Below are 20253 nucleotides of genomic sequence, written 5' to 3' on the forward strand. Positions count from 1 at the left end.
CAGGCTGGAGTGCAGTGGCCGTATGGCAGCTCGCTGCAAGCTCCGCCTCCCAGGTTCACGCCATTCTCCTGCCTCAGCCTCCCGAGTAGCTGGGACTACAGGCGCCCGCCACCTCGCCCGGCTAGTTTTTTGCATTTTTTTAGTAGAGACGGGGTTTCACCGTGTTAGCCAGGATGGTCTCGATCTCCTGACCTCGTGATCCACCCGTCTCGGCCTCCCAAAGTGCTGGGATTACAGGCTTGAGCCACCACGCCCGGCTGGTTATTTGAAGGATTTTCATCTGGTGGATTTCTACTATTCTTGCCCCACTCCTGACCACCTAAATCAGTATCACACTGAGATCAGCATCTCTCTCCCACCACCGAAGAAAATGATGAAACAAAGGTAATTTGAACCTGAACTTTCTGCTCCCAAATTTATCATCTTCCCAGAGCATAGGGGTTGTGTTGCCTTGGTCCTTTAAATCAGTAATGACTCAGTAATAACTAGTATCATATGTTTATTATTAACTCGGCAGATAAACCTTCAAGGTACTAAACTCCTTTTGGTATATCAAATTTATAACATTTTTTCAAAAACCTTATTATTCAATTTAGAAATTGCCCCTGGCAGAATCAATAAACAAGGTACTATGCTAGTAAAAGTGAACATTCTAATATATTATTAAGACAGTGCTGACCTGGCGTGGTGGCTCATGCCTGTAATCTCAGCACTTCAGGAGACTTAGGCAGAAGGGTTGCTTGAGCCCACGAGTTTGAGGCTACAGTGAGCTATAATCACTCCATTGTGGATGACAGAGACACTGACCCTTAAGAAATATAAAAAATAAAAAGGGAAGATGCTGTGTTAGATACATATATTTTACTGTAAAAATTGAATGTTTTTGATTATTTGGCTGAATTGGGATTTCCTTACTACAATATTTTCGTAAATAATCTCAGATCAAATATGTTCAGTAAGTATGTGGAGCAGGATAATTTTTTTGTTTTTTTTTTTTTGAGATGGAGTTTTGCTCTTGTTGCTCAGGCTGGAGTGCCATGGCGTGATCTCGGCTCACTGCAACCTCCGCCTCCCGGGTTCAAGCAATTCTCCTGCTTCAGCCTCCCAACTAGCTGGGATTACAGGTGCGTGCCACCACACCCGGCTAATTTTGTTTTTTTTTTTACTAGAGATGGGGTTTCACCATGTTGGTCAGGCTGATTTTGAACTCCTGACCTCAAGTGATCCACCTGCCTCGGCCTCCCAAAGTGCTGGGATTACAGGCGTGAGCCACCGCGCCCAGCTCGAGGTATTAATCTATACTTTTGTTCTGGTATTTTCCCCTTTCCCTTTCCTGCCTCTGACCAGATACTTCCAATCTGTGTTTATTTTTTTAGTGAAGGGATGAGATGGGGCAGAAAGCTGAAATAAGCTCAAGCTTATTTTTCTCCCCCAAGCTTTTGTTTCTAAAAGCTTAAATCCCAGCAGGGAAAGTATTTGAGCCACAGGCAAAAGCAGAAGGTTTCTGGGTGGGGTGGTGGGCTGAGCAGGTGGCGGGCTTTCCAGAGACCTGCCTAGCAGGCAGGACTGTTTCTGGAGATGTGGCTGAGGGCCGCAGCCAGGTCCCAAGTCACAAATGAGTTACTTTAGGCTGGATCTGACCTGCAGCTGGGCTTTGTTTGGCCATGTGAATTTCAGTCATTCAGGATTTAAAAACTAGGCAATTTCACATAAAAATTCAGATTTTGTCTTCTCTTGAAGAATTGGTAAATTTGGCCATACTGGGTTCAGTCCCTCATGGCATCAAATGGCTGCCTGCACTGGAGAAGGAGTGGGTGCTTCAGCTTGTCACAGTGTCCATCAGTCCCTGCTGTGTCCCTACGCTGAGACCAAAGATTAGTTGCCATTCATGACACTGGCACTGCTGTTTTCTAGGCAATAGAGGAATGTCCCTCTTTATCCAAGATTTTTCCCATAAATGGGGAAACAAAAGAGAGACTAAAGATGGCTCACGTTGAAGGAAACATGGAGCTAGCGTATTTCTTTCTAAAGGTGAAGAGTGTTCTTACGTATTTAGGAGGCAAACTGTGTGGTTCACTTACGAGCTCTCCTTGCCTGCTCCCTGCAGGCATTTGCATCACATATCCCTGCTCTAGGCAGCCTTGCAAAGAGATGACCTTGTCCCTGGTTGGGCATGGCAGAGCTGCTGCCTGCAGGGCATGGTGAGCCAGTGATGGATGGCTCTGCAAGAACCCCAGTGGACAGATGCCCGGAGGGCAGAGGCCCCTGGAAGTCCCTGGGGTTGGGGAGGACTCCAAAAGGATAGGACTCAAAATAGCAAGTAAATTATAAAAATAGCTATTTCATACACACAGATCTATGAACCGAGACTTGCACACACTGCCTCTGCTTTCCACTGACCTGGTTGTTTAGCCCAGGGATCTAGGGCCACCAACGTGCACATGTGATGCAGGCTACTAGAACCTGTCCTAGAGAAGGATGGGACTCATCGTGCCTTTCCTTAAGGGGCAGGGTGGGGGGTGCGGAGAATGTGGCTTAGGGACCATCACACTCTAGACATGTTTCAGAATTATAGAGCGGTGTTTGTGTCACTTTTCAGTTGGAGTGTGAATGTCAAGTGGTCCTCTACAGGTGTCTTCCGGAAAGCATTGGGGCTGCTCATGTGAACCTTTGTGCTTTTGCTGCTAAACTAGAAGCATAGTTTTGGGTTGATTTTTGGTATTGTTTTGTATGAATAGAAAAAAATAATCAAAATTCTTTTAATGTGTCTGGGCTAATTATTTCAACATTTCACTTGCCTCATTCATGACCAATATAAATAACAACTACCCTTTATTGAACTAACCTTATGCCAGCCACTGTACCAGTACTAACCAGAAGTGCCTCGTATAAAACTACCCTGTAGGGTGGGGTTGCCCCATGGTGTGAATAAGGAAATGGAAACTAAAAGCTTAAGTAGTTTATCCTAAGGTCACCTACTTAGTACATGCTGGAGCCTGGATTCAAATCCGCATCTGTGTGACTTCATACCTCCTGCACTGCACGGCTAACAAGTGCAACAGCATTTGCCACCGCCTGCTGTCTGCAGGACAACAGAGCTAGAGGGAGGAAAAAATGAATGCAAATGGCCAAGTCCACAAGGAGCAGCAAAGTTACATTAGTCACATTCTTGTTTTCTTCTGAGACAGTCTCGCTCTGTTGCCCGGCCTGGAGTGCAGTGGCACAATCACAGCTCACTGCAGCATCAACCTCCCAGACTCAACTGATTCTCCTACCTCAGCCTCCTGAGTAGCTGGGACTACAGGCTCAGGCCACCACACCCAGCTAATTCCTGTATTTTTTGTAGAGACGATGTTTCGCCATGTTGTCCAGGTTGTAGTCACATTCTCTTTTTTTTTTTTTTTTTTTTTTGAGGCATAGTCTCGCTCTGTCGCCTAGGCTGGAGTGCAGCAGCATGGTCTGGGCTCACTGCAAGCTCCGCCTCCTGGGTACAAGCGAATCTCCTGCCTCAGCCTCCCGAATAGCTGCGATTACAGTTGCCCACCACTATGCCTGGCTAATTTTTTTTTTTTTTTTGAGACGGAGTCTCGCTCTGTCACCCAGGCTGGAGTGCAGTGGCACCATCTCAGCTCACTGCAAGCTCTGCCTCCTGGGTTCAAGCCATTCTCCTGCCTCAGCCTCCCGAGTAGCTGGGACTAGAGGCACCTGCCACCACGCCTGGCTAATTTTTTGTATTTAATTTTAGTAGAGACAGGGTTTCACCATGGTAGCCAGGATGGTGTTGATCTCCTGATCTCGTGATCCGCACACCTCGGCCTCCCAAAGTGCTGGAATTACAGGTGTAAGCCACCGCACCCGGCCGAATTTTTGTATTTTTAGTAGAGATGGGGTTTCACCATGTTGTCCAGGCTGGTCTCGAACTCCTGACATCAGGTGATCTGCCCACCTCGGCTTCCCAAAGTGCTGGGATTACAGGTATGAGCCACTGTGCCCAGCTGGTAGTCACTTTCTTTAGGGGGAAAAAAAAGGAAGGCAGAGGCCGGGTGCAGTGGCTCATGCCTGTAATCCCAGCACTTTGGGAGGCCAAGGCGGGCAGATCATGAGGTCAGGAGTTTGAAACCAGTCTGGCCAGGCTGGTCACAGTGGCTCATGCCTATAATCCCAGCACTTTGGGAGACGGTGGCGGGCGGATCACAAGGTCAGGAGATCAAGACCATCCTGGCTAACACGGTGAAACCCCGTTTCTACTAAAAATACAAAAAATTAGCCAGGCATGTCCTGTAGTCCCAGCCACTCTGGGGGCTGAGGCAGGAGAGTGCCATGAACCCAGGAGGCGGAGCTTGCAGTGAGCTGAGATGGCGCCACTGCACTCCAGCCTGGGTGACAGAGCAGGACTCCATCTCAAACAAACAAACAAACAAACAAAAACAACGAAACCAGTCTGGCCAACATGATGAAACCCCCGTCTCTACTAAAAATACAAAAATTAGCCAGGCACAGTGGCGCACAGCTGTAGTCCCAGCTACTCAGGAGGTTGATGCAGGAGAATTGCTTGAACCCGGCAGGCCAGGTTGCAGTGAACCGAGATCGTGCTACCACACTCCAGCCTGTGCAACAGAGCGAGACTCCGTCTCAAAAAAAAAAAAAAAACCTAAACAAAAGGGAAGGCAGAATCCTGCAGTGCCTGGCACATATTAAGCCTTCAATAATTATGTGTTAAATGAAGGAATGAATTACAAACCATGTAATCTCTCTGGACATTTATTGTTGTCATCTGTGTAAAAATGGGGTGGACCTGTTCCACCTCTCTCAGGCCTGTCATCAAGGGCAAACAGGAAACCAAAATTTGAAAACATTATTTTTACGGACTAAATGATTGTGTCCTTCATATGTTCCCCCTATTCTCCAGTGTGATGGTATTTGGAGTTACAGCTTTGGGCGGTAATTAGGATTCGATGAGATTATAAGGATAGGGCTCTCATGATGGGATTAAAGCCCTTCATAAGAAGAGATAACAGAGTAGCCTGCTCCTGCCCCCAGGGATGCTAGAGTGGGGAAGATCAGAGCAAGAAGGCCACCATTTGCAAACCAGGAAAACAGCCCTCACTAGAAACAGACCATGCTGGCACCCTGATCTTGGACTCCAGAACTGTGAGAAAATAAATTTCTCTTGCTCAGTCCATCCAGCCTATGGTATTTTGTTAGGGCAGCCCAAGAAGACCAAGGCAACTGTGGAAAGAGGAAGGCTAAAGAGAACTTTATGGCTATGTGATATTCTTATTATTATTATTACTGCAGAGTGAGTGTAGTGTGGGCCTGCCATGAATTAGCTGCCTGCCTTTGGATCATTCCCTTATAACAGTATGTGTGATGCAGGGACAATTCCAGAAGGCACCATTCATTTAGGGATGGTTTTGCTCTCAACCTTTAACCCTTTAGTTTTTTTATCTATACAAAAAGGAAAGGGAATGGAACATTGGTGTCTAACAACTCAGGTATTCTTTCAGCAAGTATTTGTTGAGAGTTGACTATGTCCCAGGCACAGTGCTAGGCACTTGGAGGTATAGTGATCAGACACGATCCTGCCCTCCAGGAGTTTACATTCTAGCTAGGGAAATAGACAAAGAAAAAGGCAATTACAGCTGCTTGTGAGTAGGGTCTCTAGTAGTCTGCTTGGGCTGTTATAAAATACAACTGGGTGGCTCAGACAATCGAATTTTTTCTTTCTGAGTCAGCTTCCTAGGTAATGTGAATTTTTCTCACAGTTCTGGAGGCTGGAAGTTCAAGGTGCTGACAGGTTTGGTCTCTCCTGAGGCCTCTCTCCTTGGCTTGCAGGTGGCCGCCTTCTCGTTGTGTCCTCACACGGCCTTTCCTCTGTGCACACGCACTCCTAGTCTCTAGTCTTGCTTCCTTTATTTTTGAGACACAGTCTCACTCTGTTACCCAGGGTGGAGTGCAGTGGCATGATCTCTGCTCACTGCAACCTCTGCCTCCTGGGTTCAAGCGATTCTCGTGTATCTCAGCCTCCTGAGTAGCTGGGACTACAGGCACGCACCACCACGCCCAGCGAATTTTTTGTATTTTTAGTAGAGATGGGGTTTCACCATGTTGGCCAGGCTGGTCTCGAACTCCTGACCTCAGGTGATCACCTGCCTCCGCCTCCCAAAGTGCTGGGATTACAGGTGTGAGCCACCTCGCCCGGCCTCTTTTTTTTTTTTTTTTTTTTTAGATGAAGTCTGTCGCCCAAACTGGGGTGCAGTGGCGCTATCTTGGCTCGCCGCAACCTCCTCCCAGGTTCAAGTGATTCTCCTGCCTCAGCCTCCCAAGTAGTTGGGATTACAGGCACCCACCACCATGCCCAGCTAATTTTTGTATTTTTAGTAGAGATGGGGTTTTGCCATGTTGTGAGGGCTGGTCTCAAATTCCTGACCTAAGTGATGTGCCGACTTCCTCAGCTGCCAGAAGTGGGATTACAGGCGTGAGCTACTGCGCCAGGCCTCTTCCTCTTCTTATAAGGATGCCAGCCCTATCAGATTAAGGCCCCACCCTTGACTTCAATTAACCTCAGTTACCTGCTAAGGGTCTTATCTTCACATATTCTCATTCCAAAGTGTACTCAGGGTTAGGACTTCAACATACGAATTTGGAGGGGAACCAACTCAGTTCATAAAAGTCTCCACGGACAGAGCAAGCTGCCATGGGGGTGCAACACAGGGGCCTCCATCCCAGGCTTGGGACCCATGTGGCCTCTTGAGAAAGGGACTTAAGCAGCCTAAGGACTAAAGGGTGAGGTTGAGGGCAGGGCCTGATAATTTAAATGAATACAATTCTGTGAAGCACAGACCTTGTGGATTTCAACCCTTGATGGTTTCTGATTTTTTTTTTTTTTTTTTGCCTATTTGACCTTTGGTAGTAATAATTTAGAAAGTGGAACCCAAAAACAATTCTAAAGCCCAATAGCCTTGAGTAAGCCACCCTTTCTTTTTGCCCTAGTTTCCTTAGCGGTAGATCCAGACAGTTGACACCTGCTATTTCTCAGGCCCTCATGTGCAATGATTAGAGGGAAATGCCTACATATATTCATAGCGACCTCTTAAAATACCATGTTGACAGTTCAGCAACTTGAAAAAAAGAGGCTTTGGATTCTGTAACCAAATGCCATATTTACTTTGGGGTCATTTTTACCAGGATTTCTTCTCTTCCCTTTTTTTTAAGCCATAAAAAGATGTAGAGAAAGTGAGGGATTGGCAACGTGTGTGAGTCTAGGCTCTCACACCAGCTAAGCATAACTTAGCTCCTCTAGGGGGACTTCTCTTTAGGCCATGGTAATGACTGTTTTTAGTCTGCATGAGGGGAAAGGGCTGCGAAAGCATAGGTGCTCAAACATCACACATATGTATAATGTGAAAAAGTCCCTCTCTTGTCTCTATCTGATATACCTCAGGGGTCACCTCTATTACCTCTGTATTTCCCAGAACATTTTTTTTTCTTTTTGACACAGGGTCTCACTATGTTGCTCAGGCTGGTCTGGAACTCCTGAGCTCAAGTGATCCCTCTGCCTTGGCCTCCCAAAGTACTGGGATTACAGGCTTGAGCCACCACGCCCGGCCTCCCAGACCTTTTCTATTCACAACCCAGATACAGACATGATTTTCTTCTTGACAAAAATGAGATTACACTATACATAAATCTGTTGGCCGGGCATGGTGGTTCACCTGTAATTCCAGCACGTTGGGAGGCCGAGGTGGGCAGATCACGAGGTCAAGAGATCGAGACCACTCTGGCCAAAATGGTAAAAACCCGTCTCTATTAAAAATACAAAAATTAGCTGGGCTTGGTAGCATGTGCCTGTAGTTCCAGCTACTTGGGAAGTTGAGGCAGGAGAATCGCTTGAATCCAGGAGGCAGAGGTTGCAGTGAGCCGAGATGGCGCCACTGCACTCCAGCCTGGCGACAGAGCGAGACTCCGTCTCAAAAAAAAAAAAAAAAAATCTGTTATTTTCTTCTTTTACTCAACATGTCATTAACATTCTTCCATATCCATAAAAAAGAGCACCTCCCTCTCCTCTTTCTAAAGTTTACAGGCCATGCATGATGGCTCACACCTGTAATCCCAGCACTGTGAGAGGCCAAGGCAAGGAGGATCACTTGAGCCCAGGATTTGAGACCAGCCTGGGCAATACAGCAAGACCCTGTCTCTACAAAAAGAAAAAAAAAAAAAAAAGAGTCCGGCATGGTGGTTTAGGCCTTGTAGTCTCAGCTACTTGAGAGGGTGAGGTGGGAAGATGGCTTGAGCTCTGGAGTTTGAGGCTGCAGTGAGCCATGATCACACCACTGCACACTAGCCTGGGTGATAGAGTGAGACCCTGTATTTTTTTTTTTTTTTTTTTTTTGAGACAGAGTCTCGCTCTGTCGCCCAGGCTGGAGTGCAGTGGCGCGATCTCGGCTCACTGCAGGCTCTGCCTCCCGGGTTCACGCCATTCTCCTGCCTCAGCCTCCCAAGTAGCTGGGACTACAGGCGCCTGCCACCTCGCCCGGCTAATTTTTTGTTATTTTTAGTAGAGACGGGGTTTCACTGCGTTAGCCAGGATGGTCTCAATCTCCTGACCTTGTGATCCACCCGTCTCGGCCTCCCAAAGTGCTGGGATTACAGGCTTGAGCCACCGCGCCCGGCCGACCCTGTATTTTTTTAAAAAAGCTTACATAGTATATCATGAAAGGTATTTTTAACTATTTTCCAAGTTCTCTCCGATTTCTTTGCTATCACAAATGATCCTGCAATGAACATACTTGTCTCTGTAGACATTTTTTTTTTTTTTTTTTTTTGAGATGGAGTTTCGCTCTTGCTGCCCAAGCTGGAGTTCAATGGCACGATCTTGGCTCACTGCAACCTCCGCCTCTCGGGTTCAAGCTATTCTCCTGCCTCAGCCTCCCGAGTAGCTGGGATTACAGGCATGTGCCACCATGCCTGGCTAATTTTGTATTTTCAGTAGAGATGGGGTTTTTCCATATTGGTCAGGCTGCTCTCGAACTCCCAACCTCAGATGATCTGCCCGCCTCGGCCTCCCAAAGTGCTGGGAATACAGGTGTGAGCCACCATGCCCGGCCCAAATAAGACTAATCTTAACATATATCCTATCATTTAGAGTCTTTGTTTTGTTTTTCTGAGATAGGGTCTTTCTCTGTCATCCAGGCTGGAGTGCAGGGGTTCTATCATGGCTCACTGCAGCCTCAAACTCCTGGGCTCAAGCAATCCTCCCTTCTCAGCCTCCCGAGTAGCTAGGAGTATAGGCATGTGCCACCACACCTAATTTTTTGATTGTTTTTTTTTTTTTTTGAGACGGAGTCTTGCTCTGGTCGCCCAGGCTGGAGTGCAGTAGTGCGATCTCGGCTCACTGCAACCTCTACCTCCCAGGTTCAAGAGAATTGCCTGCCTCAGCCTCCTAAGTAGCTGGGTTTACAGGCGCCTACCACCCTGCCCGGCTAATTTTTCTATTTTTAGTAGAGATGGGGTTTCACCGTGTTGGCCAGGCTGGTCTTGAACCCCTGACCTCAGGTGATCCACCTGTCTCGGCCTCCCAAAGTGCTGGGGTTACAGGTGTGAGCCACTGCGCCTGGCCATTTTTTGATTTTTTGTAGAGACAGGGTCGCATTATGTTGACCAGGCTGGTCTCAAACTCCCGTGCTCAAGTAGTCCTCTTGCCTGGGACTCCCAAAGTATTGGGATTACAGGCTTGAGCCACCACACTCCACAGCATACAGTAATTTTTAAAACATCGGTCAATTGCAAGAGCAGTATGTGTCTCCTTTTTCTTCATTTTTAATGAGCTCTGATTGGCTGGGAAGCCAGCCAACACTTGCTCCCTGCTTCCTGCCTGTCCCTGCAGCTGTGTGATCAGTTGGGGAAGGCCTAAGTGCAGGCCCTTGGGCACCCCTCTGGGTGCGGGGGCCCTAGTGGCTACAGTGCCTCCAGCCAGCAGCGTGGGCTCAGAATGAGCTACAGTTCAGATTGCCATTTGTTTTCTCAAGGGCTTGAAATTGAGAGTGGGACTGCAGCAGTTTTCACTCTCCCTCATGTTTCTTTTTGCAGAATCCTATTGTGCAAACCAGATATTCAACAAAAATCAGATCCTGATGGCTGTATTGTGTGTTTACAATCTCAAGCTGCTATAAATTATTAAATAGTTCTTCTACACATAAGGAAAATGTCCAGCACAAATTATCTGTAACTTTTCATTCGAAACCTCATTTTTTTCATGTTGGGTCATGGTGTGCCACTTACCTGCTCCAGATTCCAATAAAGATAGTTGTTGGCCGGGCGTGGTGGCTCATGCCTATAATCCCAGCACTTTGGGAGGCCGAGGCGGTTGTATCACAAGGTCAGGAGATCAAGACCATCCTGGCCAACATGGTGAAACCCCGTCTGTACTAAAAATACAAAAATTAGCTGGGCATGGTGGCTCGTGCCTGTAATCCCAGCTACTCGGGAGGCTGAGGCAGGAGAATCCCTTGAACCAGGAAGTCGGAGGTTGCAGAGAGACGAGATCACACCATTGCACTCCAGCCTGGGCGACAGAGCGAGACTCCGCCTCAAAAAAAAAAAAAAAAAAAAAAAAAAAGATAGTTGTTTTTTTCAGCACACAGGGGTTAACCATTGAGGCATGTCTTTCTGTAGGTCCTATTTAATAAAGTTAGTACAACCTTTCATGCCCCTCTTTTTGTCACCCTCTTACTTTTCTGTTGTGAGTATTCACAGAATCTGGATCTGCCAGCTACTCTTCTGTTTGAAGTTGAAGACTTGGCAAAATTATACATCCAGCAGGCAAGAAATAAAGTGGAAATGTCTCACAAGTAACAGTGAAATCTGTTGCGTTGTTTTAAGTCTTTATAAAAAAAGTTCTACTAAATATTGTCTTGGCAACTATAAATATATTTTTGCAATCAAAAGCCTTTAGAGTAACAGTTAAGATATCTGAAACCTAATGTCTGTCTGTCTGCCACTCTTAATTATATATATTTACGTTTTATAGCCCAATCTTCATTAAACGCCATGCAATTTTCCATTTGAGTTTTTACATTTAGTGTCTTAGTGTTTTATATGGTCAAGTAGCCAATTTTCCCCCTGCTACATTTTACTCAGGTACAATTGAAAATGAGTTGACTAGATCAATGGCAGCAGCTCTAATTTGAAATCTTGAAAAATGCATTTTTTATTAAGCAATTTCAAATTGAGCAGACCTCTAAAAAGCAGGTTGTTATTTTTCAGGGTTTTTATACACACATCCGTATGAACCATGAACTGTTACTGCACTTTCAGAACTATTATGTCTCGAAGTTTCCAAAATTATATACAACTATTCCAATACACTTTTCACCTTTATGCATTATTTTCCTTCTCCATATAAAAAAGAAAACCACATAGAAAACCATTTGAAGGTAGGTGATTTCCTTTCTTGGATAGCAATGACTTCTATTTCTATTAATAACTTATTTGAAACAAGCCACTTACTTTGTTAAGTAGATAGATCCATTTATGCAAATATAAGATACATACTTTCACAATAATATTCAAGGTCAGTCTGAGTTTCCTGAAAGTTGTTTTGAAAAGTCAACTGCATGAGTACAATTATTGTATTTGACAGAAATCTTTTGTTTCAAGCAATATGAACAGAGAAATGTTAATTTCTATTGTTTTATTTAATTTCTCCTTAAAAACTTAAAAACCTGAGTTACTGTGAAAGATTGGTTAAATATATATCCCCTCACTACATACATTTCATCTAGTCCTCTTTCCAAAAATTTAACAAGGTCGTTTTACATTCTTAAAGCACCACAGCAAAGTGGTTTAAATGCAAAATGTGCTTAAGTGCTACTTAACTATTCCTAACTCTTCTACTGGGAAATCCTAGAAAACAGAACTAATGAAATGCAACTTCTACTTTAAAAATTCTAATTATAACTGTCACATTAAATTGAAGGTGAGAATAAAACTGGTGTATCTGTTAACTAAGTCAAGCGATGTACTGTGCCGTACGTGTTATTTAATGTGCAAGTGTAAAAGTCAAGTTCCCTGCAGAAATCGAAGTGCCTCCCCTCAGTCTTCTGAGAATGTATAAATTAACCATTCTCCCCTAAGCGGTCCTCCTCCCTGCCTCCCTCCGCCCTATTTTAAATGTAGATAGGGCGACCTAAGTCTTTTGAATTTGAAGGGCTGCTATCTCGGCCCCATTCTTTTCATCATCCTGTTTTGAATGACACTGAGCACGTATAGATTCTTCTATAAAAGCACCCCCTGGATGCAGGGCTTGGTTTTTCAGACTGCTGGCTTAATTTTGCATAGCAATTAGTACTGACTTCTCTAAACCAGCAATCCAAATACAACTCGAGAATGTTCCACGTAGTTCCTCAAACTTAACCCTGTGCCTTTTGATTTCAAGCCCGAAGGGGAGGAACTTGCATAATTACTAAATTCCCAATTGGAGTGGTCAGGAGGAGGGTACGGTAATCCCAAACTATACGTTAATTCAAACCCTCGCCGCGACTGGGCAGCAAGGAGCCAACATATGCCTTCTTTAAAAAATCTATTCTACCTATTCACTGCCCGCGCAGGGCCGTGCCACATGGTCCTCCCTTGCAACCAGTCAGCTGTGAGCAGCAGATGGGATCATTTGCATTTTTCTTTTTATACTTTCTTTGATCGGCAAATTAAAGGATTTTTCTTAAATTTACATCCTCATTGTTTGCCTAAAATACAAACGTGGCTAAACTGTTGAATTGGGCTTCCCTGACTCTCACCCAACACCTCCCCCTCCCCCCACCCAGCCACTGAGACTTGAGAAAATACCCGAAGGGTAGATTTCATATTTTATCAACTGGGAATCTACAGTCCAAGAGTTAGGAGTAGACAGAATGAGCCTTTATTGAGTTGGTGACTCGTGTTTTTCTATTTTAGGCGCTCGGCGCAGACAGCCCGTGGGTTTGTGTTTGTGGGGTGTGTGTCTGTGAGCGCGGGCGCTTCCGAAGCTCTCGCTCCGCAGCCTCACCCCCCAGAACTTCGGGTTGCAAGTAGCAGGCAAGATTTTAGCTCCCAGGCTCACAACAGAGGGCGGCCACCGTGCAGGGGGAGTGGCCAGAGCCAGCTTTTCCCAGCGCCAGGGTCGCTCTCCCGCGTCCCGCCGGACTCCATGCCGCCCCGCGGGGCCGCAGAAGCCACCCAGGCCCTCGCACCCCAAGGTCTTTGTGCCGGTCGCGGCGCGGGAAGACCGGCTTCGGGGGCCTGGGCTGCGGCCCAAAAGCCAAAAATGCGGGAGAGGCGTGGGCGCGAGGCGGGAGAAGCTCCGCACAGTCGCCGTCCCGCAAGGGGCAAAAAAGTAGAAAAAGAGGCGTTTGGGGCCAAACTCTCGGGTCTGAGAAACCACGTTTCCGAGGACGGACTCGCGGTGGGAGGACATAGGGGGTACAAGGGACATCGTTCGCGGCGCCCGCCCGCCGCGCCGTGGGTGCCCGGCCGCCGCCCCCGCCCCCGCCCCGGGCAGCCAGCGTGGGCCCACGTGGAGCGACTGCGCCCGCCGAGCTCGCCTGGCCGCCTGGGTCCCCGGAGTGCGCGCCCGAGCTCCCCGCCGCGGCCGTTCACGACCGAGCGCCGCCGCCGCCGGTCCCGCGTGTGCCCCGCTGAGGGGGAGGGGCGGGCCGGGGGTGGGGGCGGAGGGGTTGTGGTTCCACTGCAGCGGGGGCTCCTGTGTCCTTGTGCGGAAATGACACACGGAGTCCCGTCACGTCACGCGAGAGCGCAGCGCACGGACACACACAAAGAGAGGGGAAAATACACGGCGCTCGCCCGCCCGCCGCCCCCAGCGCCTCCCCGGGCCGCCCCGGCCAGGCCCTCCGCGCGCGGCCCCCACTCCCCGGCCCCGCGCCCTCCCCCCACGTGGCGCCCAAACTCGGCGCGGGCCCGCCCGGCAAAGTACAGAACTCGCGTCCCAGGTAAGTGCGGGGCGGATCAAGCCGGCCGCGCGGCGGCGGCAGCGTTGGCGGCTCCGGGGCGAGCAGCCGGGAGAGTGGCTGCAACATCCATGCCGGGGTGGGGGCGGGAGCAGGGGAGGGGACGCGGAGGGGGGCTGCTCGAAGCGCGCCTGCCGGTAGTAGCGCCCACCCCCGCGCGGGCCGAGCCACCGGAGCGGGCGCTGGGCGCCCACGGGCTCGCCGCGCCCATTGTGCTGCGCGCCCCTTTGTGCCCGCTCGGAACGCGGCGACTCCATGGCGTTCCGGGGAGCACGCGCGCCGCGCGGGGACGGGGGGTTCGCGCGGTGGAACCGTCCGCGCCGCCGCCGCCGCCCGCCCCACTCGCGCCGCGCGCCGGCCCCGCACCCCCGCCGGGCGCCGCGATGGAGCGGCCGGGGCGGCCGGAAGGCTCTGCCGGGCTCGCGGCAGCTTGGCGCTGGCGCTCGGCGGGGCTGTGGCGGGGCACTGCTCGGCGTGTGGAAGCGGGTGTCGGAGCTGGAGCAGGGGGCGGGGACTGGAGGGAGATGCCGGGCGGCGAGCGGGAGGCCGGGGGAGCCGCCGCTCGGAGGAACCAAGCCTACGGAGGCTGCAAATGGAGTGAGGCCGGCCCGCGGCGGCGGCGGCCGGGAGCGGAGAGGGATGGGCCCCGCCGCCAGGGGGCGCAGCGCTCCCTTCCCGGCCGTTCCACGGCGGTTCGCGGTTCCCGCTGCCCGGGAGCTGGAGGCGGGCCCGGCGCCTTGGGTGTGCACCCGGGCTGGCGCGAGGCCTGGCCGGCCGGCAGCAAAGCTAAAGCCTGGGGCGCTCGTGGCTCCTCGTGACCGCCCCTTTCCCTTTATGATAAACGTGGTTTCCCACGCATGCTTTGCCCTCGTCTTATCCGTGAGGTGTGTACCACCGATTTGGAGGCCCTTGTGTGCTTGTGTACCTACGTCTCCCTATGTAGATATTTTAAACGATATTTTTACAGAGATAAAAGTTTTATTGATTGCTCAGGTGGTCTACCTGGAAGAATTCTGCGCGTAAAGGCTAACTCGACAAGAGTGCCGGGAGGAACAAGGTTACTTACTAGAGTTGGAAATGTGCAATTCATCTCCTTAAAGTAACTTTTGAATGGTTAAATGCAAATATTAAACATGCCACAGGGCACCGTGGCATAGTGCCAGAAAGCTACGGTTTCAGGAAACTGAGGTAAGGAAGTGAGTCCTTCAGGCTAGCCAGGTATATAAACGGCCGGGACGGAGGACGTGCTGTTGTTACCCGCTCCCCACTTCCACACTTGAAGTCCGTTTTTCTCTTTTTTTAAAACCATTCATCCTTAGATTTTGGCTTTATACCACAAGAGCCTGTCAAGCTTCCCTCGGTACTGGGACTTGGGCAAGATTTTTTAATCTCCCTCACAGTTTCACATCCCCATCCTCTTACCCAGTGTCTCATAACTTAGTAGACGCTCAGTGCATATTTCCTAAATGAATGGAGAGAGCCTCTTGGATTCTAGAAGAAAGATGGAGCCAGAGCAGCCAGTTGCTGCTGGGTTAGCTGGTGTCTGTGTGGCCCTTGAAATCTGTCACAAAAATCTCCTGTCATGGAAAATGAGTTTTTGTTTGTTTGTTTGTTTTTGAGACGGAGTCTCGCTCTGTCACCCGGGCTGGAGTGCAGTGGCTCCATCCTGGCTCACTGCAAGCTCCACCTCCAGGGTTCAAGCGATTTTCCTGCCTCAGCCTCCCGAGTAGCTGGGATTACAGGCCATGTGTCACCATGCCTTGCTAATTTTTATATTTGTAGTAGAGACGGAGCTTCACCATGTTGCCCAGGCTAGTTTCCCGACCTCAGGTGATCTGCCTGCCTGACCTCCCAAAGTGTTGGGATCACAGGCATCAGCCACCGTGCCCGGCGGGAACATGGTTTTTTGTTTTTGTTTTTTTTGAGACGAGTCTCGCCCTGTCGCCAGGCTGGAATGCAGTGGTGTGATCTTGGCTCACTGCAACCTCCACTTCCGAGGTTCAAGGGATTCTCCTGCCACAGCCTCCCGAGTAGCTGGGACTACAGGCGTGTGCCACCATGCCTGGCTAATTTTTTGTATTTTTGATAGAGACGGGGTTTCACCGTGTTAGCCAGGATAGTCTCGATCTCCTGACCTCATGATCTGCTCGCCTCGGCCTCCCAACGTGTTGGGATTACAGGCGTGAGCCACCTCGCCAGCTTTTTTTTTTTCCCTTGAGACAGAGTTTCGCACCTGTTGCCCAGGCTGACGTGTAATGGCCCGATCTTGGCTCACCGCAACTTATGCCTCCTGGGTTCAAGTGATTCTCCTGCCTCAGCCTCCCAAGTAACTGGGATTACAGGCACCCACCACCACGCCGGGCTAGTTTTATAGTTTTAGTAGAGACGGGTTTTCTCCATATTGGTCAGGCTGGTCTCGAACTCCTGATCTCAGGTCATTCACCAGCCTTAGCCTTCCAAAGTGCTGGGATTACAGCCACCGCGCCCAGCCTTTTTTTTTTTCTTTTTGTTACCAGCGATGCCATCTTCTTGCTGAAGAACTAATATAACAAAGTTTTATGTGATTCCACCCACCTTCCCCATGCCCAGCAAGTTAGGAACTGGCAGACGAGACAGTCAGCATCCCAACAATTAAAAGGTGCCGTATTGACACATTTTCTTTACATCCTCTCCCTTTGGGTACTTTCTTGGCTCCTAAGCACCCCTGTGTGAGCAAAAGCATAGCAGAATGTCCAATAATTACACAGAGAAAAATTGGAGTGAGTCCTGACGCAGGATTGATTAGGTGAAAATATCCTATATTAATGTCTCACCTGCTACTTTTTAGCACTGCCTAGAAAGCCCCTGGAAGCAATGAGAAACTAAACAGCATGTTTGTATGAATTGTACTGACACCATGATGAAAAGTTTAAATACCTCAAATTGTATAATGTAGAAACATTAAGTGTGAAGGTCCGCTAGTCAACCAGCAAAAATGATATGGTGTTTGTATATGGGAGGCTGGGATGTAGTGTTTTTTTTCCTGGTGCTTATTTATTTTATTTTATTTTTTGAGACAGAGTCTCACTCTGTTGCCCAGGCTGGAGTGCAGTGGCACGATCTTGGCTCACCACAACCTCCGTCTCCTGGGTTCAAGTGATTCTCCTGCCTCAGCTTCCCAAGTAACTGGGATTACAGGTGCGTGCCACCACACACGTCTAATTTGGTGATAAGTGATAGATTTTGGTTGCTAACCTAATTGTATTGTTCCCATTTTGGCTAAGGTAAGCTTGGGGAATTAATTGTAAAATTAATCTTTGGAATGGGAAACCTATTCTGTATCCTTTTAGTGGTGTTTATAGGGATGTGTACATATGTTATCTTTCTCTCTTTTTTTTTTTTAATCTGAGATTGAGTCTCACTCTGTCACCCAGGCTAGAATGCAGTGGCACAACCTCAGCTCAGTGCATCCTCCGCCTCCTGGGTTCAAGTGATTCTTCTGCTTCACCCTCCGAAGTAACTGGGATCACAGGCATGCACTACCATACCCGGCTAATTTTTGTATTTTTAGTAGAGATGGGGTTTCACCACATTGGCCAGGCTGGTCTCAAACTCCTGACCTTAGGTGATCTGCCCACCTCGGCCTCCCAAAGTGCTGAGATTACAGGCTTGGGCCACCACGCCTAGCCTACATGTGTTATCTTTCATAGAACGATACACTCCCAGAGAGTCAATTTTACTCTGGGAATTTTTGAGGTAGGTTCTCTCTCTTTCACCCAACCTGGAGTACAGTGGCACAGTCTCAACCCATTGCAACCACTGACTCCCAGGCTCAAGCGATCCTCCCACCTCAGCCTCTCAAGTAGCTGGGACTACAGGTATGCGCCACCAAACCTGGCTAATTTTTTATATGTTTGGTAGATATGGGGTTTCACCATGTTGGCCAGGCTGGTCTCGAACTCCTGAGCTCAAGTGATCTACATGTGTCAGCCTCCCAAAGTGCTGGGATTGCAGGGGTGAGCCACCGCCTGACTGGGATAAATTTTTAAAATGAAACTTAAATGGCTGCACGCAGTGGTTCACACCTATAATCCCAGCACTTTGGGAGGCCGAGATGGGAGGATCACCTGATGTCAGGAGTTCCAGACCAGCCTGGCCAACATGGTGAAACCCCGTCTCTACTAAAAATGCAAAAATTAGCCAGGTGTGGTGGTGGGTAATCCTACCTACTCGGGAGGCTGAAGCAGGAAAATCGCTTGAACGCGGGAGGAGAAGGCTGCTGTGAATTGACATTGTGCCATACAGCACTCCAGGAGCCTGGGTGACAGAGCAAGACTCTGTCTCAAAAAGAAAAGAAAAAGAAATAGTCACACCCACAAAAATGTGCTAAAAACTGATTTTTTTGGTGCTTTGTATCACCTTGCTTTGACAGTCTCTTTCCTTCTCCAAATTTGATAATGCTCTTCTCCCGCTTCTGATACATCAGTATTTCTTGCAACATCATTGTTTCAACCCAGAGCTCTTGTGGTTTCTGGGATTAGCTGCCACAAGTTCCCCACACATGCCAAACTAAGAGCTCTCCATGCCAGTGTCAGCCTTCAGAGTGTTAAACATGAGAGGGGCTGTTTTAAGAGTGGCAGTGAATGCTTGGCATGTTAGTCTGTAAATTTCCTATGAAAACCACTTCTACAAACTGTTGTTTTAGAGCTGAAGTTTTCTCAGCAGGTCACCTGATACCATGCTGTCCCTCCATTTTTTTGTAAGACAGGGTCTGGCTGTGTTGACCAGGCTGATCCTGAACTCCTAGGCTCAAGCAATGCTTCCGCCTGAGCCTCTTGAATAGCTGGGACTATGGGTGCACACCACTGTGCCCAGCTTCCTTTTTTTTTTTTGAGTCAGGGTCTCACTCTGTCACCCAGGATGGAGTGCAGTGGCACGATCACAGCTCACTGCAGCTTCAACCTCCTGGGCTCAAATGATCCTTCCACGTCAGCCTCCCAGGTGGCTGGAACTACAGGCCTGTGCCACCACATCTGGCTACTGTTTTTGAGACGGAGTTTTGCCCTTGTTGCCCAGGCTGTAGTGCAATGGCATGATCCCAGCTCACTGCAACCACTGCCTCCCGGGTTCAAGCAATTCTCCTGCCTCAGCCTCCCTAGTACCTGGGATTTCAGGTGTCCGCCATTACACCTGGCTAATTTTTGTATTTTTAGTAGAGACAGGGTTTCACCATGTTGGCCAGACTGGTCTCGAACTCCTGACCGCAAGTGATCTGCCCTCGTCGGCCTCCCAAAGTGCTGGGGCTATAGGCGTGAGCCACCGTACCGGCAATTTTTTGTATTTTTTTTATAGAGATGGGATTCACCATATTGCCCAGGCTGGTCTCAAACTCAAGTGTTCCACCTGCCTTTGGCTGAGATTACGGGTGTGAGCTGCTATGCCTGCCCCACCTCGATTTTTTTTTTTTTTTTTTTGAGACAGTCTTGCTCTGTCGCCTGGGCTGGAGTGCAGTGGCACCATCTCAGCTCACTGGACCCTCCACCTCCCAGGTTCGAGGATTCTCCTGCCTCAGCCTCCTAAATAGCTGAGATTACAGGCCCGCACCACCATACCCAGCTAATTTTTGTATTTTTAGTAGAGACAGGGTTTTGTCATGTTGGCCAGGCTGATCTCTCAACCTCAGCCTCCCAAAGTGATGGGATTACAGGCATGAGCCACCATGCCCAAATCCCCACCTCTCCCCCCACAATTTTTAATCCAAGTTGAAACCTGTATTTAAAGTCAGCCCTCTGGCCGGGCGCGGTGGCTCAAGCCTGTAATCCCAGCACTTTGGGAGGCCGAGGCGGGCGGATCACAAGGTCAGGAGATCGAGACCACAGTGAAACCCCGTCTCTACTAAAAATACAAAAAATTAGCCGGGCGCGGTGGCGGGCGCCTGTAGTCCCAGCTACTCAGGAGGCTGAGGCAGGAGAATGGCGGGAACCCGGGAGGCGGAGCTTGCAGTGAGCCAGGATCGCGCCACTGCACTCCAGCCTGGGCAACAGCGTGAGACTCCGTCTCAAAAATAAAAATAAAAATAAAAATAAAGTCAGCCCTCTTGGCTGAGTGTGGTGGCTCATACCTGTAATCCCAGCACTTTGGGAGGCTGAGGTGGTTGGATCTCTTGAGGCCAGGAGTTCGAGACCAGCCTGGCCAACATGGCTGAAACCCCATCTCTACTGAAACATACAAAAATTAACCAGGTGTGGTGGCATATGCCTGTATTCCCAGCTAC

At 49.0% G+C, this 20253-nt stretch overlaps 1 protein-coding gene across 2 annotated transcripts in view; it reads left to right on the plus strand.

Moving 5' to 3' along the window:
- Positions 1 to 13595: 13595 nt before the first annotated feature.
- The window catches only part of BEND3 (BEN domain containing 3), a 48317-nt gene continuing 41659 nt past the window's right edge, over positions 13596 to 20253 (plus strand). Inside the window, exons 1-2 of one of the 2 annotated variants that reach the window (XM_065543649.1) lie at positions 13596 to 13982; positions 17060 to 17177. The gene's annotated coding sequence lies outside the window, so the exon portion shown is untranslated. The remainder of the gene's footprint in view (positions 13983 to 17059; positions 17178 to 20253) is intronic. The other variant, XM_045391302.2, reaches the window with a different exon arrangement.

The sequence above is a fragment of the Macaca fascicularis genome, chromosome 4 (assembly GCF_037993035.2).
Source record: "Macaca fascicularis isolate 582-1 chromosome 4, T2T-MFA8v1.1".
Taxonomy (NCBI): Eukaryota; Metazoa; Chordata; class Mammalia; order Primates; family Cercopithecidae; genus Macaca; species Macaca fascicularis.